Source organism: Felis catus, chromosome C1, assembly GCF_018350175.1.
Source record: "Felis catus isolate Fca126 chromosome C1, F.catus_Fca126_mat1.0, whole genome shotgun sequence".
Classification (NCBI taxonomy): Eukaryota; Metazoa; Chordata; class Mammalia; order Carnivora; family Felidae; genus Felis; species Felis catus.
Genome location: NC_058375.1, coordinates 44,770,581 through 44,787,822, shown reverse-complemented (window position 1 = coordinate 44,787,822; position 17,242 = coordinate 44,770,581).

Below are 17,242 nucleotides of genomic sequence, written 5' to 3'. Positions count from 1 at the left end.
TTACAGCCCAATAACCAGGATCCGAGACTTGGAGTGATGGCCTCGGGATGAGCAGTGGTTTCAAGCTGGCTGGACAGTCTACGTGGCCTCCTCATTTTAGTCCGGTGCCCTGGGTTTTAGGTGCAGCCCTGGGAGATGACCAGGGGCAGGTGGACCTCAGAACCTACCAGCTGTGGGTCTTCACACCGGGCCTCCACCCCTCCGGCCTCGGTTTCCCTCTTGTCAAATAGAACCCAGAGATGCGTGGCCTCCCTGGGACTTTGTGCAACAGAATCAGGATTCAGAGTTAGGCCCTCGGAAAACAGCCACTTCCCTCGTGCCCCTTTCTGGTTTTGCCAACAGCTTCAGCAGAGGCTGAAATATCTATTGCTCTCCTGCCCCCTTGCTTGGGCCAGGGCCTCGGGCCGATTTCTCAGCCGGGAAGTCCCGGAGCGCTGAACCAGGTGGACGAGTAACCACCTTCCTCTCCGGTTGAACTCTGTCTTCTACAGGTGTCGGGTGGGGGGTGCGGGGCGGCTCAGTCTCCTCTTCCCCATCCTGAATCAGGCCATTACACCCGGCACGCGCTCTGAGCTAACAAAGCAAGCCCGGCCAATCGTGGCTATAAATCCAGGGTGTTTCTAAAGTCCTTGTGCGCCTCTAAACCCGAATAACCCCAAGTCCCACGGGACCGGAGCAAACAAGCCGCCATTGTTATTTACCCATCATAACCGCATTCTTCAGAGGAATGGGGAGCCAAAACACAGACGTCACTCAGTAAATCACCCAGCAGCAACGGGGGGGATGGTTGCAGTGACCAGTGAAGAAATCTGATCAAATAATGGGATGAAGGAGAGAGCAGAGCTGGAAACAAAGCAGTCGGCCTCAACAGGGCCAGATCCCAGAAGACCCTTTCCCCGCCCCGTGCCATTGGCAAATGTGATTCTTTGGGGTTGATTCACGTGCAAGTTTTACGGGGAGGGGGCCGGGCTTCATTAACTCCAGGTCCAGTAGGTATTAAGAGCGTGCTATCTGTTCAGACCCCTGTGGTGAATTGTTCTTTTGGTAAAGACAGAGAAAAACGGGGCTGGCATCCAGCTGACAGATGAGCCAAAATGACATAGACAGGAGCAGGCTGGGATTCAAACAGCTCACCCCAGACCCCTTCCAGCCGAAGGCAGGAAGCCGACTCGCTCAGAGACTGTCTCCTCTGAGTGGGCACAGGAGGCTGAGTCCGGCCGGCCCAGCCCAGGCTTGGCTCAGGATCCAGGGGGTTAAAATTCCAGGGGGCTCTTGCTGGAAGGGATGGATGTCAGAGAAGAGGGCCACATGGAGAGGACATCTGGTGACAAGATCAACTCCTTCACTTTATAAAAAGAGGAAACGAGGCCAAGAATGGAGAAGAGGGTTGGCCAGTCTTGGCCGTTCGTCTGGTTGGTATAACTCATGCTGAAAGTTCCACGCAGCCCCTTGAATTTCAATGCAGGACCCTTTATTCTGAGCTACTGACTCATGAGAATAGAATTTAAGAGTCGTAAGAGCCTTACCTAATCCTGTGATGGAGAGTGTGCACCTATACCACACCAATCTGCCTCCCACGCGTAGAACTGCTGTTAATGCTTAGTTGCGGGGCTTATGCGGACCAAATGGTTTTCCCAAACCCCTTCTGCTGAGAGCTGCTCCTCGGTTTTCTTTTAAAAGAAAGAATGCATGCCCCCCCGCCCCTACCCCCATCCTACGAGATCTAGGTAGAGCTGATAATCACATTGCTTCACTTCCTAGCCACAAGACGGAAGGCATGTGACCCAGAGCTAGCCAATGAAAATACCCTCTCTCTTAGCCATGCTGATTGGTCTAGATATGGACGAATTATCTAAACCTGGCCAATCAGAAACCACCCCAGGACTTGTCCACCAGAGAGAAATGGAAACAAAGCTCTTTGTTGGTGAGCTTAGACATAGTCTCATACTTCTCAACATGACGCTTCATGTGGCTGCCGGGCCTATGTGGTGAAACCAATTGGCCTTTCCCAGATTCTACTCTGATGCTTTCTTTTGGCAAATGAGGAGACAGAAGGCCCCAGGAGAAAAAGCAATTGTTCAAGGTCATGCCCAGCTAGTACTGGAACGTGGTTCATGCCCCAGCTGCCGTTCGATTTTCCTTGGTCGATGTGTTTTCTGGTAAAATAATATTAAAAATGTGGCCTGTGGCCAAAAGTTGAATGACAGCTCATGAAAAGTTCTGCATCTGTGCTCAGGACTTAGACTCTCCATATCCCCCAGTCTCTCAGCTATTCCCCTATACAGGCTTGAAGCTGCCCAGGACTTCAAGGTGAGATTTCATGGGCCCTCTCAGAATACAGTGTTGAAGGAGACTCTGGAGAAAGCTCCCACTGTTGGCATTAAAGGAATAAAGAGAGGTCCCTTCTATTTCTTCTTCCTCCATCAACAAGACCAGTCCCGTGGAAGATCCTTTTTTTTTTTAAACTTTTTTTTTTTCAACATTTATTTATTTTTGGGACAGAGAGAGACAGAGCATGAACGGGGGAGGGGCAGAGAGAGAGGGAGACACAGAATCGGAAACAGGCTCCAGGCTCTGAGCCATCAGCCCAGAGCCTGACGCGGGGCTCGAACCCAAGGACCGCGAGATCGTGACCTGGCTGAAGTCGGCCGCTTAACCGACTGCGCCACCCAGGCGCCCCGGAAGATCCTTTCTTAATACACACTCATTCATCTGGTTCCCTCACACTTCATGATCTCAGAGCTGAATCTTAGATTCCAGAGGGGCTCTGGCCAGAAGAAAAATTTCCTCTCCTGTATTTTTAAATTATTTATGTATTTATTTTGAGAGAGAGAGAGAGAATGAGCCGAGGGTGGGGGCGGGGGGTGGTCCAGAGAGAGAGGGAGAGAGAGAATCTCAAGCAGGCCCTGCACTGTCAGCATAGAGCCTGATGTAGGGCTCAATCTCACCAAACAGAAGATCAAGACCTGAGCAGAAATCAAGAGTCGGACCCTCAACCGACTGAGCCACTCGGGTGCCCCTCTCCTCCTTTAATTCAAGCACTATACTTCTTTTAATGTGACCTAAGATATCATTAGTTTGGGGGGCAACCACACGATTGACTGCAAAGAATCAAAAAGCAAGGGGGGGGAAGAGCAATCGAAAGAAGAATTTTAAGCCTGAAAAGGAGAATATTCAGGGAAAGCACACCATTTTCATGTTTTGAAAGGACCGTCGTGACTCAGTAAAATTAGATTTCTGTAAGAATCCAAAGGAACAATAGGAGTGAATGAGAACCACCTACAAGAGGATAGATTTATAGATCCAGGAACTGAGGTGCAGAGAGAGTAAGTGGTTCGTTCTGTATCCACACAGGCACATTATTTTTTTTTCAACGTTTTTTTATTTATTTTTGGGACAGAGAGAGACAGAGCATGAACGGGGGAGGGGCAGAGAGAGAGGGAGACACAGAATGGGAAACAGGCTCCAGGCTCCGAGCCATCAGCCCAGAGCCTGACGCGGGGCTCGAACTCACGGACCGTGAGATCGTGACCTGGCTGAAGTCGGACGCTTAACCGACTGCGCCACCCAGGCGCCCCAGGCACATTATTGACCAAACAAGAATGTCAACTAAGACCTCCTGCAAAGTCCAACAGCCTGAGACAACCGAGTGAGACAAATTCTGGTTCAAATCCAGCTGTTGCCACTTCCTTCCTTAGGCAGGAAGCCCCTTAACTTCTCTGAACCTTTTCGTGTCTAAATAAAAGTTCACACAGTTGAGGTTCCAAGATTCAAATGACGCGACGGGGCTAATGCATCCGCCGTGGGGCTCAGCTCATATCAGCGCCCAACAAATCGTACTTTTCTGACCTTTACCCTTTTCACCACATCACCTCCCTTCTTCGTTCCCTGCAATTCGAACAGCACAGGGTCTCTTTTCAACCCGTGTCCAGGGTGAGATGCTCATGTTTCATCAAAGGGCTGGCCCATTCCCTGGTCCAACACAAGAACCCAGTTACCACCATGTCAGCGGGAGGGTAGGTTCTGGGAAAGGATCTGGCAGAACTGGGGGCCATGAAAGATGCTCTGCAACACCCTGCACCTTGCTGGCTCCCTCCCTGAGCACCTCATCCTTCACCTGCCCCCCACAAAAGCAACTATCCGCTCCCTCCTCTTGCCAGAGCCGATGCTCCCTTTCACCTCCGCCAGGCCAAACTGAGTTCCAGAATCCACTTTGCTGGGTCCAGCTTCCAAAGCTCTGCCTGTGCTGCTCTCTCAACCTGGAATTGTTTCTCTTTTTCTCCCCCATTCTTCGAAATGTGGATGGTGACACATCGTCTTCTGCAGAAAGCCCTCCCTCGTGTCTCTGGGTTTGTTCGCGTTAGGTTTGTTTGTTTAAAAGAAATTTTGGCGCCTCGGTGGCTCAATCGGTTGAGCATCTGACTCTTGATTTCGGCTCAGGTCGCAATCCCAGGGTTGTGGGATCAAGCCCTGCATCAAGCTCTGCGATCAGCACGGAGCCTGCTGAAGGTTCTCTCTCTCCCTCTGCCCCTGCTTACGTGCACGTGCTCTCGCTCTCTCGCTCTCTCTCTCTCTCTCTCTCTCAAATAAAAAAAAAAGAAAATAAAAAATAAAACAAAATAAAATACATTGAATTGCCAGGCGTGAAGGACTCAGTAAAACCTGCCTTTCATCATCATTATGACATGGTTATCACTGGCTGGAGTGTAGTCTACATTTGGGGCATAGCTAGAGGAAACTAGCTGGAACTGGAAAGGTAACTGAAGGAGCGAGCACAGTATGGCTCGCTCAATATTTTTTTAAGGACACTAACAGAGAAGGAAGACCGAGCATCCCAGTAGGTCTCACACGGTAGCATCCATTGCCTTGGTGAAGGTGCCAATCGGCGGGGAAAGATCTAGGCTAATCAAACCCATGGGACTGATGTAGAAACCCCAACACCCTTGAACTTCTTGACGATGAAAATGGAACTGCTAGGCAGCCAAAAAGCCCTGTTTTCTCCCTCTGGCCCACCTCCAAATGATGCTTGATGAGCAGAGGGTCAGAACCACAGGGCATAGCAGCTGTATGATTCAAATGTCTCCTGTCATCAGTCTTCCCTCTAAAGAAATAGTCCCCTCAAAGACCAAACAGGCCATGCCCTTGAGTGGCTTGTTTCCTATTGTCTTAGTCTGCTCCAACTGCCATTAAAAAATACCACAGACTGGGTGGCTTCAACAACAGGAATTTATTTCTCACAGTTCTGGAAGCTAGGAAGTCTAAGATCAAGTTGCTGGCTGATTTGATTCCTCTCTTCCTGGCTTACAGATGGCTGGTCTTCTTGTGGTCTCACATGGCAGAGAGAGAGAGAGAGAGCAAGCTCTCTGGTGTCTCTTCTTGCAAGGCCACTAATGCCATCAGGGGACCCCGTCCTCATGACCTCATCTAAACCTAATCACCTTCAAAGACCCCCACGTCCTAATACCATCACACTGGGGGTTAGGGCTTCAGCCTATGAACCTGGGGGAAACACGCCAATCTATTAGCACCTACTATTCACCAAGAAGCCATCTAGTTCTATGTTCTTGGGAGACTGGCCCAAAAGAGAGAGTGGATGGTCCTGTGGCAGGGCCAGCAGGTGCTCACAGCAGTTAGGAGTGGAATCTCAGAAGCTGTAGAGCCTGCATCTGGTTCCAGCTCCGGAACTCATCCATTCTGTGACCCTAAGCGGTCTGTGCACCCTTTCTGACCCTCAATTCAATTTCCTTACCCATAAAATGGCAGTAGTGATACCTGCTTCCTAGGGCTGTTTCAAATAGTAGATGAGATATTGTTTGAAAGGCACTGAACACTCTTCCAGCAGGGAACATGAGCTCAGGAAACAGGGACTGTTGCCTCACCGCGTCCACACCTGGCGCTTGGTTTTGTAGATTTGGATGCCTCTCCTGGACCGAGTTTGAGCGTGTCCTGCCTCCGTGCCCAATTTTTACTTATATCCTTTGACTTGCCGACGTTCTTGCCACTGCTTTAACTATGTCAGTGGTCATCTAGTCTTCGAGTTGCTCTACTTTCCAAAGGTGGGGCTTTTGCGTGTTTGAGTCCACAGCGTTTTGATTCACAGTCAAGTGCTCAGAAGACAACCCTCCTTTTCTCATTTCCCGAGTCTCTGTGGGCACCTCTTTAGCAAAGTTTTTGGGGTTGCCCTGCAATTCTCAGAGGAGGAAATTCTACCATTTCTGCATCAAATGCCAGGGAAACTATTTCCTGATGGCTTGGACATCGCTGGAGCGAGCTACGAGTTTGGTTTGGAGGTTGTAAGCTGCCACCCTCAGGGAGGCCAGGCTGCTCTTACAGGCTGACCAGTTCGTTTCCCTTGGGCACACGTCTCGGTGGTGGTGGTGGTGGCGGTGGTGGCATAATAGTAGTGGCAATAGCCGCAGCAACGTAAGACCCCTCATGTCATTTCTACGTGGTCTGTAGAAGAGTCCATGAGCTCTTTGATCTGGTAGAACACTCACGGTAGGTTCTCCTGACCAGCACGTCGTATTTGCAGGTGAAGACCCAGACAAGCCAAATTCGGGAAATAACTCTGACGAGCGATGACACGAGGGATGCGGATGTCCGACACTCAGCCTTCCACGTGACTGATGAAAAACAGGGCCAGAGAGGTGAATACCCGGTTGGGAAGCCACAAAGCCAATTAGGGCCAATCGGGAGAGCCTGTTGCCCTGGTCCTGACGTACAGCCACAGAAATACATTAACAGCGTTGCGGAAGTTGCTTGCCACATTGCTCAAATTTGTGTCACCTTGCCAGTCACCTGTGGGCTATCATGAAATAGTTTTTTTTTTTTAATCTGCAAAATGTCTTTCAATAGCACAGTTAGCGAGCCATAGCCATGCATCACTCACAATCCGTTTATTTATTTCTGTTTTCCCTGGCATAATGCCGTTCTCCTTCAAAATTTTAAACGGCACTGTTTTGCACAATAACATCTAAGATTTCACATCTGCCAAAAATGCTTTAATTGTTATACTTTTTCAGGCTGAGAAACAGAACAAATTAACGAAATGTGGTTTGGGTGTTAAAGGTGCTAACTTGTCAAATATAAGCCCTTAACATAGATGTTATTTTTGTCACCCGGCTTTGGCATTTCTTCGCTTCAAATACCCCACAACGCTCAGACCATGAAAGGGGTCTACGTCTGTCCTTGGCTTCTGAAGCCCTTTGTTTCATAGAGGCAAGCGTGTTCACAGCCCAGCTCTTGCCTCCCACGTGGCTTTGTGATTTGAACACTGTCTTCGTTCAGGCTCCTAGAGCGAAATGCCATAGTCTGAGTGGTTTGAACAACCAACGTTTATTTCTCACTGCTCTGGAGGCTAAGTCCAAGATAAAGGCGTCTAGTTCGAGTGAAGGTCCCCTTCCTGGCTTGCAGGTGGCTGCTTCTTGCTGTGTCTTCACATGGCGGAGAGCAGGAGAGAGCTCTGGTGTCTCTTCCTATAAGGACGCTATTCTCATCACGGGTCCCTACCCCTGTGACTTCATCTACATCTAAATACTTCCCAAAAGGCCCCTCGTCCAGTACATTGGGGGTTAGGGCTTCAGTATGTGAATTGGGGTGAAGGCACACACCTCAGGCCATAACAACTGCTCCGTTCCACTTCCCTCATTTACAAATCAGGATCTTGTTTCTAATGTTTATTTACTTATTGTTGAGGGGTGGGGAGGGGCAGAGAGAGAGGAGACAGAGAATCCCCAGAAGGCTCCATGCCATCAGCACAGAGCCTGACTCGCAGCTCGAACTCAAGAACTGTGAGATCGTGACCTGAGCCAAAATTGAAAGTCAGACCCTTAACCAACTGAGCCATCCAGGCGCCCCTACAAAGCAGGATCTTTAAGAGTCCTTATCTCCACACGGTGGTTGACAGGATGATGGTTCTGTAGGGTCAAGAGATGGGGTAATAAGAGCTCCATAAATATGGGTTTGTTGGTGTGGAAATGGTGGTGGCAAAAGTGGGAAGGGGGTTGAAATAGTCTGTGGCACTATTCGTCAAGTTGTAGAAGACTATAAAAATAATAGCTATCGGTGTTACACTCAGATACCCACCTCCCTTTCCTCTATAGTTAGATACCAACGCTAAATAATATTAGCTCTTTCAGTCGTAAATGAAAATAATACAAAGAGAAAAATTCGTAAAAATTCAAGTGTCCAATCTCAATTAAGCATTTTTCCCCAGAGCATTGTGCTCCTGACGCCCTTCCTCCTGTGCCCCTCCCACTGCCAATTTGCCTTCCCAGGATGGTGCGTGATTGGGAGTAATCATTACCAAATGGCTGGAGAAATCGAGCCACGAGTGGACAGTGGGAATAGTGGGAAGTGAGCCTGCCTACTCTATTTAGAAGACTGTTCCCAAGCAATGGGAGGTCAGACAGTCTGGTACACAGGTGGACATTCTGGCCTAGCGCTGTGGTTCTCTTTCTGCGGTCAAAGCGAGTTGTTTCTCAATCTCATCCCTTCAACGCTGTGGTCAGAGAAAAATCTCTCCCAGAGACCTGTAAAATTATTCATGGAAGTCATCCTTTCCAGACTGTTGCAACACTATATCTTATTGCGTATTTGGGAGTATTTCCATGGGAAGGGGGGGGGGGTGGTTAAATCAGGCAGCGCTGGAAAGCCACCATCATAACCCCCAAACCCCTAATTCTTAACCATTAAAAATACTGCTGAGCCTTTCCTTGGTTTTAAACCAGCTGGTGATACGGGTGTGGCATGTTTCTGGTCAGCTTGATGTCAAAACTCTTTCAGGAAGTCTTGTTTTATATTTTTCCACCAACATTCTTTCAAGCCCAATACATGAGGTGGGATTCGTGAGGATTTTTCCAGTCATGGGATTTCTCCAGAGCTCATCCAATCATCCAGCAAACCCTGGTGAAAACCTGCCATGTTCCAGGTCTTGGGCTGGCCCTGAGATTCAAAGATAATCAAGCACAACCATCCACAAGTAGCTTGTTTATGGCCTCCATCTTATTCTGTCTCCAGTGATGAACACCTGGCCAGCAGCATCTATGTGAAAATTCATCATTCCCTTCTTTTGTGCACAAAAGCCCATCCCTAGATGGTCCTCAGGGACAGATCTACTGGGATGCAGTCCAATATTCAGATGCATTAGGACAGTTAGAAGGGTCACCAGACCCTTTGGAACCAAACTCACTTTAACTCCATTCAACTACGGAAGGCTTTCTTAGACCCTGTTCAGGTTTCATATTGCTTTCCTGAGGTTTGTCCGTCCCCCGGTGCCTCTTATCTTTGGTTCTTCTAAGCCACCTGCTTCAGCTGACCCAGTTTCACTACCCCAGGACCGGGGAGTCATTTCCTGTTTCGCATATTGAGTTTTCACTAAGACAATCCAGAGCAGCTGTTTTCTCAAGCCACAGAAGGTGGAACGAAAGGAAGAGCCCTGGCGTGGAACGAAGAGACGGGTTCTCGTCCACCCAGTCTCTGACCTGCTGAGTGGTGACGGGGGAGGTTCTTAGGTCTGAGCCCACGGTTGTGGTCTCCTTCTGAAGCTCACTCCTCCCCTCCACCCCAGCCTACCCCCTTTCCAAGGTCTCGGCCAAGTCTTCCAAATGCTGCCGTATGACCACGTGAGCCATTATTGAACACCCGTAGTGCCTTGAGGGCCTTGAGCAAACACCCAGTTGACACTCTCTTGCTCAAACAGCATTTCCCTCTCCTAAACACTACGACCCAGGGACTCCCCCGGGGGGCTGGGAAGACAAAGATTAGCTATGGCTATGGCACAAAATCAAAGGATCTCAGGGAGTTCAGAGGGGACCCTAACTCATCCCGAGGGAACAAGGGCATCCTCTTAAGAGAGAGCACTGCCTTAGCGGGCTCTGGAAGGAAGATCAGCCAGAAAGAAAGTGGGAGGAAGAATGTTCCAGGCAGAGGAAACCATGAGCAATTGCACCGAGCTGTGAAGTGGCATGATGTAACTGGGAACCTACCAGAAGTGTGAAGTAACTGGAGGAAAACTAAGGCTGGGATGGGCAGAGGCGGATGGAAATGGGGGAAGGGGACAAGTCCCCAAAGCCCTTGCCAGCCAAGACTGGGAGCACTCCTCAACTAACAGCCTTTCAGTGGCTTCCTCTGCACTTAAATGACTACCTGATTTCCAGTGAATAATGCTCACTGCACTGACTCTCCCAAGGACCAACCCATTGCATTTGTTTCTTAGGTTTTTTTTAAGAAGTTCTTTAGAGCAATGCAACTTTTTCTAACTACGCGTGGAAAAGCTTTATTTTCTGGACTTTTAAACCAAAGGGAAATGAAATACAAACTTATTATGTAAGTATTGCAGGTGCAGTTGAGGCCACCCTCCCTCATCTCATTCCCTTCCCTGCCTCCCAGAGGAAACCGCTGTCCTGAAGCTTGCGGGTAACATTCCCTTCCGTACTCTTACACTCCTATCACACAGGTGCTAGTAAGACAGGAATCCTGGTCTAGTAGGTTTTAACATTTTCGCGAGTTACATTGGTTCTTCTACAACCTGCTCCTTACACTCAACATGGTTTTTGAGATTTATCCTCATTTGATGTGTGTAACTCAACTTCATTTTAAGGCAGTGTGTATTCCATTGTATGAATACAGACACACAACACAACTTGTTTTATCCATCCTCCTGAGGGTGGACATTTAGGTCATTCCCAATGACTTGTCATTACCGATAAGGCTGCCGCAACCATTGTTGCACGGGTCTGTCTATGTACATGTCTGGGAATTTCTCCGGGAAATGTACAAGTAGATTCTCTTCTCATAGGGCATACACATCTTCAACTTTATCAGCTGTATTGCTGAATTTTTTTTTTCCAAAGTGATTTTACCAATTTAAACTCTTATCATGTAAGAATGACCGGGACTCTGTATTCTCGCTGATGCTTGGGTTTTTTTTTTTTTTAATTTTTTTAAATGTTTATTCGTTTTTGAGAGACAGAGTGGAAGTGGGGAAGGGGCAGAGAGAGAAGGAGACACAGAATCTGAAGCAGGCTCCAGGCTCTGAGCTGTCAGCACAGAGCCTGACTCGGGGCTCGAACCCACGAACCGTGAGATCATGACCTGAGCCGAAGTCAGATGCTTAACCAACTGAGCCACCCAGGTGCCCCTTTAATGCTTGACTTTTAAATTTTTACCAATTTTATCTGAGTGGGCATACAAAAGTATCTTATTATAGTTTTAATTTGCATTTGTTTGATTACTAATGAGGCTAAGCATCTTCTCATTTTTATTGGCTATGTTATAAACTGAATGTTTAACTTCCTTGGCCCATTTTTCTTTGGGGTCAGCTGTCTCTTAGTAATTTATAGGAGTTCTGTATATCTCATGGATAGAAACTCTTTTGCTTTACACACATTAAAAAGAAAAAAAGTATCAAGAAATTCTTTCCAAGACTGAAAATGGGCAAAAGAGATTACTGGGTATTTTTACAGTAATTTTACTGGGTATTTTACTGAGCATCGTCTAGTGGTCCAAGAACTACCAGATTCTACACACCTTTGATTGTTTTTTATTGATTCAGCTACTTTACAACTCTTATCAGGGAGATAAAACTTAACTTCTAACAAACTAATAGTAATGTAAATGTTCCCTGGTCCATGGCAATGCAAATAATCCCTGGTCCTAGTGATCAAAACGGATTTTGTCTGAAAGAGACTCTAAATTTCTGGAAGTCAAATTCTCATTTAATCTCTCATTAGTTCCATCATTAATTAGTAAGTGAAAACAACATCTTTCACACATATCCCCGTTATATTTGTAGGCAAGTCGTGATTCCACCATGCTCAACACTGTATTTTAGCAAGAGAGATATTTTCAAAGAATAAAACACTAATCGAGGAAAGCTGACATTTCCAGGCAGAACCTGTGGTTGGCCACACAGTACAGCTGAGTCAGAAAATTGAGGGCCTAAGGCCATCCTGGAGTGAGTGGCGGATGCTGAGGCCCAAAGCGGAGTGTGAACGAAGGGTCAACAAGAGGCTGCGTGGCCGGTTTGTGGGCCAGAGCCGCCATCTTCCTATTTCTGTGATTTGGCCAATCATCCAACCCTCAGCCTCCTATCAGCAAAACTGGACTAGGAACATTTACCTCAAGACCTACTGTAAGAATTAACCGAAATCATACGTGTGAGCCACTTAACGTATGACACAAGACTATGACAACGGTAACAGTGACAGTAGTAGCCAACATTTACTGAATGCTTATTTTTAGTCTAGGCGAAAAACCACAAGGGAGAAAACTGAGGCAGAGAGACTCCAAAGCCCAGGCTCACAACCCGGAACTCGCTCGTACCTATCGTTATTATTCTGGTGGAGCAAGCAGTCGGCGAGGCATCGAGACACAAGTTCAAGCGCAGACTGCCTTCAGCAGCTGTGGGACTGCTCCCAGCCATAGCCATCCATTTTCCCACTGCTCTGATGCATGTGCTACCTCTATTATGTCCTACACTACATTGTTGGTGCTGGAAAAATGAGGAAGTTTGGGGGTTCCGTTTCTGAACTTTGAAGATACGGAGGGAATATCTACTCATTTAATACCTTATTAGTTTCCTAGGGACCACCATAACAAAGCACCACTAACTGGGTGACTTGAAACAACAGATATGTATTGTGTCACAGTTCTGCAGGTTAGAAGTCCACAATCAGACATCCACAGCCCCATTCTCCCTCTGAAACCTGTAGAATCCTTTTGTGCCTCTTCCCAGCTTCTGGTGGTGGCCATCACTCCATGGCCTTCTTTGGCTTATAAACATAAGGCTCTCCAATCTCTGCCTCTGTTGTCATATGGCATGCTCTTCACCTGGTCTTCTTATAACAACATCAGCCACATTATATTAAGGGCCAACCCGGGGCGCCTGGGTGGCTCAGTCGGTTAAGCGTCCGACTTCAGCCAGGTCACGATCTCGCGGTCCGTGAGTTCGAGCCCCGCGTCGGGCTCTGGGCTGATGGCTCAGAGCCTGGAGCCTGTTTCCGATTCTGTGTCTCCCTCTCTCTCTGCCCCTCCCCCGTTCATGCTCTGTCTCTCTCTGTCCCAAAAATAAATAAACGTTGAAAAAAAAAAAATTTAAGGGCCAACCCTGCTCTACGGTGGCCTCGTCTTAACTAATTACGTCTGCAATGACCCTCTTTGTAAATAAGGCCACATTACGAGATACTTGGAGTTATGACTTCAACACATCCTCAAGAAAGGGCACAACTCAGCCCATTATAATGCCCCAGGTGAGAACTCTAAGGAAGGTAGGCATGTGGGGCCCAAGGCCAATCTGGCATGATCTTCCACAGCTTTGGCCTTCCAGCTCCAGAGAAAACAGAAGTCCAAATCCCAAGAAAGGACAGCCACACTTCCCAGGGCAGAGTTTTCTTTAATGTAGCCTTATGAATTAAGTCCAGCTACAGTGGGATGTCTTTAATAATATGGAAGGGAAAGAGGCCATCCCATCCTTCCATCCTGAAAGATTAGGCAAGCAAAGCGTCAAGAGGGTTATGCTAGATTAGTACTCACTTTTCAGAAAATAGAGCCCAATTCTAGAAGCCATGACAGGCAATTATTCATCTCTAAAAAAAGTTCTCTATGATACAGAAAGGGAAGAGAGCCGGCATTTTTATTTAACGCCTCCTCTGTGCCAAGCCATATGTGGAATAATTTACAAACATCATCTCTTTCAACTCTCGTGGCAATTCTTTGATTATTAACCCCACTTGACAGATAAGGAAGCAGGCTAAGAGAAGTTAACTGATTTTTTTTTTCTGAAGTTCCACGGCTTAAAAATGTGGATTTAAACCCGGATTTGTCTGACAGTCTAGTTTGGAATCTTTCCACTATGTTAGATGGTCTCTTTATTTGTTTTATATCAGATAAGGTATGTGAAAACTTGAAGCATTGTGTCTACAAGAGTAATCAATATGTATTTATATCCCTTCTTCCTCCAGAGAAAGTTCCGAGAGCGAGGGAGTGAATGGATGAACCTGGATGACTACACAGCAACTCTGATTCTCCTATCCTCACGTGAACTCGCCCCACTCTGAGGTCAAGACCTTGTTCTTCCCTCTCAAGTGGAACTTATTCCCTCCCACCCCCTCCAACCATCACCCCCTGGCTTATCCCTCAGAAAGAGGACGAGGTCTAACCATCGTTGAATCCCTACCCCTAGCCTTCTGCACGGGCCTGATGCACAGCGGTGCTCAATATGTCTGCAGAGTGAATGGGTCAGAACAAACTCCTGTAAGGCACGTCGCTCAGTATGGGTTAGAGCAGTAGGCTTAACCTGGCAGCATTCCTAGGAAGTTTAGAGAGAAACCAGGGCTCCAGGCCCAGCATTGTCACTAATTTGTTGTGCGAATTTGGGCTGTTCTTGGCCCTGTCACTCCACACATCTAAGGAGGGGCTTCAACGAATGATCTTGGTGTCTCCAAAGGTCAGTAGGGGTCCAGATGCTATCAGGGCCTGCACTGTCCAGGGATGGACAATCCTCTCCCAGATTCTAGTTTTCCTGAACCAGGAAGATCAGCATTTGGGTGCCTTTCCAACTTCCTTGTGTTAGTTTCCAAAAGAGGACTTCTCAAGGACAGCAGGAATGAAGATTCCTTCCACCTCGCCAAGAGCACTCTTAAGGCCAGAGAGAATACCCAAACCTGATTGACATTCCTTGAGACAGTTCCTCCCAATAAGGAACTATAATGATGATAGTTCATGCTTACCATGCACAAGTGACTTGTCCTGCTTTGTGTAGGCCCTTCATGGCCATTACCGCATTTGATCCTCATGTGAGGCAGATCTGCATTGTGATTCTTATTCCCCATTTGACCAATCAAAAAACCAGAGCGCCAAAGAGGTTGAGGCACATCCCCAGGGTCATCTAGTTATCTCCCCATACCCCAAAATCTGGTTTTTATTTTTTATTTATTTTTTTTAATGTTTATTTATTTTGAGACAGAGCGCGCAGGGGAGGAGCAGAGAGAGAGACACACACTCAGAATCCGAAGCAGGCTCCAGGCTCTGAGCCATCAGCACAGAGCCCAATGCAGAGCTCGAACTCACAAACCGTGAGATCATGACCCGAACAGAAGTCGGATGCTCAACTGAGCCACGCAGGCGCCCCTGGTTTTTATTTTTGTTTTTACCTTTTTTAAAAACAGGAAATATGTTCGCATGGTACCACATTCAACGGGTACAAAGATATGTACAGAATGGGTACGTTTGTCTTGCTCCTGGTCTTTCTGCGTCTCGTTCCCTGTTATCATTCGTTTCAGATCTTCCAAGAGGTCTTTTCCTCTAACAGAGGCAAATAGGTGATGCTTGCCCACCTGTAGCACACTGTAGATGGTGTTCTGTACCTTTCATTTTCCACTGACCGATACGGCTGGGCAATCCTTCCAGGTCAGTGTATAAACATCTGCCCTGTTCTTTGTAACGGCTGGACGATTGTCCATCCGTCTTGAAAGTACCATACTTTATTTTGAAGGGAATATGTGGACCCCAACCTCTTAAGCACCGAGCTATACAGGGACGAGCTGGGAAGCTGAAATGTCAGACCCTCACACCCAGGGCCACTGAGCATGTCAGATCAACCGACCCCTTGCAACATTTCTACACACAGACTTTCAGTCTGATTGAAGACTAATTGAAACAACGTGTGAAAGCAACGTATGCTTGCACAACGCAAGTGCCTGCCTATCGTGCTAACGTTGGTAGGTGTCTGACTAAATGGGCCAAGATGGTTAGAATACTAGAGAGTAGCAGACGTCCGGGGAAGGAAGCCGCCCCGTTCCCCAAGAGCCAGAGAGAGATGGAAAGAGCAGACAGATGTGTGTTCCAAACCCAGCCCTGCCACTCACTGTTGGCACCAGGGAGGGCTAGACAGGTATGAATATGACACCTCCACTCTCTGAGTTTGGGCTGGGCGAACAGTCACCAGGCTAGTGACTACATTTCCCAGGCTCCCTTGCAGCCAGCTGTGCCTCACCAATAAAGCGGAACTGGCTGCAAGGGAGCCTGGGAAATGTAGTCGCTTCTCTCTACTTCCTCTCTCTCCACCTTCCCTGGGACCGGAGCGCAGATGTGGTGGTGGCGGGGAAAGATCTTCAAATGAAGGTACAAAGTGACACTCCAACAGCGAGACTGGAAGGAACTCTGGCTCCCCTGGCCCACCTCTGGAGCACACTGCTGTGTGAGAGGCCAGTCCACTTTGATCCTGCTTTGGCGACCGCATTCCAAGGTCTCCCTTGGGGCACCTTAACTTTTAGTAACTAGTGCACAGCGTGACCTCTGAACAAATCACCCGGTATCCTGGAGCCTCAGTTTCTGCATCTCCGTATCCCTCATAACACCTAGCATGGTACGTGCCACATGATACAAGCTCAATAAATGGCTCTCTGGGCCTGTTTCCCCATCTGTAAAATGGGTACACTAATCATTCCTTTGTGAAACCCCATTTGACACAGAGGACCATACCGTTTGTACACCCGGTACCTAGCTGCCAGCCGCCCGAGGTATCAGGGTACTTTGCACCGAGAATGAGCAGAGGTTTCACCTTCCTCAGTCTGGGTGAGTTTGGGCAAGTCCCCTGTTTTGGACGCCGTGTGGGAGCTCCCCTGGATTAGAGGCAAAGGACACCTCTGTCTCTGCAGGCCAAGGAGGGTGAGGCCACAGAGGAGGCAGCCTAGCGAAGGCGTCTGACCGCACAACGCCTGCTGACTTAGGCGTGAATGAATCAGAGGCACGTGGGTCCCCTCACCTCCTCTGCACGCGTGGATTTTAAAACTAAATGTGTGCCAGGGAAAAGGGGAGCAGTTAAAGTGAGTTCTCAAGATCACCCTTCATTTGTCCCACGCAAGTGAAAGAGTTGAAAGGCCAGTCTTTTAAGCTTTTGTCAATTACAGAGCCGTGCATTCATTAGATACCTAATATGCGTCAGCCCCAGTACTCAGCACACTGTGTATGCTCTCTCCACCAAAGCAACAGCCCAGCCCGATGCTCACCACCTTGCAGATGTGAAGACCAGAGAACAAAGTGCCTTGCCCAAGATGACACAGCTAACAAGTTGCTGAGCGGTATGTGAATACAGATCTGCCTGAGGCCAAAAGCCACGTTCTTCGAGGCCACAATTCTAACACTGAATACCTATTATGCTCTCAACGAAGGCTAAGTTCCTTGGGGAACAGCAAGACAAATCAGGTACAAGACTTTCTGTTCCCCGGGTGATTTGAAGAAC